The sequence below is a fragment of the Cucurbita pepo genome, chromosome 1, assembly GCF_057944985.1.
Source record: "Cucurbita pepo subsp. pepo isolate OVF chromosome 1, ASM5794498v1, whole genome shotgun sequence".
Lineage (NCBI taxonomy): Eukaryota > Viridiplantae > Streptophyta > Magnoliopsida > Cucurbitales > Cucurbitaceae > Cucurbita > Cucurbita pepo.
In genome coordinates, this window is record NC_141798.1 from 11,631,780 (window position 1) to 11,633,996 (window position 2,217).

The following is a 2,217-nucleotide window of genomic DNA, read 5'->3' on the forward strand; positions in this document are numbered from 1 at the left end:
CTCGGGTCGGTGTTGTATGGCATCAGACAAAGGGAGAACTTTCTGCCGCCGACCGATGGACCTATCTGTGAATATGAATTTACATTAACTATAAGGTTTTGAACTTTATAGTTGTTTGAATAAGAATATAATTAACCGTTGGTTTCACTATTTAATGCGAATAATGTTTTTAAAAATATTAATAATAATTGAAAGTGATAATATATATACACCTGAGAAACGAAGGAAATCGCTCCTCTTCCAAATCCGATCAATCCCATTTCATTGGCATTAAACGTTCCACTATTATTATGTCCGCAACCAAACACCACCCCCGAAAACGGCGTCGTCGCTCCAGACCTCGAAGTTACAGCCATTTTTTCAGTCGCCAATTCTCCCTGCGTAGATCCGCTTCCATACCCATAGCCGTACTTACACGTGTCGGTGCCGGAGCACGCCGCACCGGACCCCCTCAAATGGCACTGCGGCGACTTGCAAGAAAGGGTTCGAAAGGTTGACGATTTCGAAGGGTCGTAAATCGGATTCGTTTGCCGGTAACATTTCGCACATGGACGACACTGAGCCCAAAATAAATCGCTGCCAGTGTCGAGGATTGCATGCACCTCCGTCGGCGGCGTTCCGACGGCGATTTTCACCATAAATTCGCTGGTTTCCGGCCAAATTTGTGACTTGGCTGCCATCGGTGAAACGTTGCCGGGTGAAAGTCGGCGTTGGATGAGTTCCAGCTTGAGACCACCGCCTTTGCCGGCGATGGAAAGTAGTGCGAGAAGGAGAAATATGGTAGGCGCCATGTGATTGCATGGATTTTAGATTTCTTTGTTTTATTTATACGCGTGAGAGAGATAATGACGTGGAAATTGAAATTATTACGTAGAACTAGGAAAGGACGGCCGTGTTTTTGGTAACCCTCGCTTGTTTTTTTTTTTAATATAAAAATAGAATGTTACTTTAGTTGTTTCTATTTCAGATCGTATTAAATTTTCATATTTCCAAGCCTTTATTAAATTTAGTTTTAATCTAAATAAGGAAAACAAAAATATTTAAATAGGAGTATATTTCTTATTCTATTTTAATAATTATCTTTGAATTAAATAAAACTATGTAAACTTTTCAAATTAACTTGAAAAGAAAAAACATAGTATTTCGATTATTAAAAATAGAATCATTTATTTAATTTAACTAATTAAATAAATTCAATGTATTTCTCGATGATTAATTAACAATTTATAATTATTTGATTAACTATAAATCAAATTTAGATCTAAATAATGTTATTCAGAATTCTATTTTAATAATTATCTTGGAATGAAGGAATTAAATAAAACTATATAAACTTTTGAATTTATCATAATTAATTAATTAATTAATGAAGGTTTGTTATTATTAATTATAACTTTAATTCTAGAAAGGAAAATAGTTTAATAACGGGTCCAAAAAAAACCTAAACTAAAAGAACAGAATATGAGTATGTTAATAGTCAAAGTTAGTAAGGTTGGGAAAAGTTTTAAAATTGTGATAAATAATAATGAATGCTATATTTTTAATTTTTAAACAAAAACTCATATCAAACCACGTTTTAGAACACAATGGTAACTTCAAAATTGTTAAAATCATTTGAAGTTAATCATTCATATAACCAATTATTATTTAACTTTACATTTCATAAAAATCGATTTTGAATATTTATAAGAATATCAATTTTGAATATTCATAATTATGTTATTGTCACGACCCAATTTTCGAGGCTTCGAAAAGCCGAATCGTGACTAAAAAGACGAAATTAAAAAGAAAATAAAATAGAAGATAAAAATCGGATAAAATTTAAAACGAGAAAAAGAATGGTATGAATATTTCATCAGTTTTATCGATGATTATTCAAGGTATGGCTATATTTACCTAATGCATCACAAGTCCGAAGCTCTTGAAATGTTCAGAGAGTATAAGACTGAGGTTGAGAATCGATGAGGAAAAACTATTAAAACACTTCAATCAGATCGAGGTGGAGAGTATATGGACTTAAGATTCCAGGACTATATGATAGAACATGGAATAACGTCTCAACTCCCAGCCCCTGGCATGCGTCAACAGAACGGTGTATCAGAAAGAAGAAATAGAACTCTGTTAGACATGGTTCGGTCTATGATGTGTTTCGTTCAATTACCTGATTCGTTTTAGGGATATGCAGTGGAGACTGCTGCATGCATTTTGAACATGGTT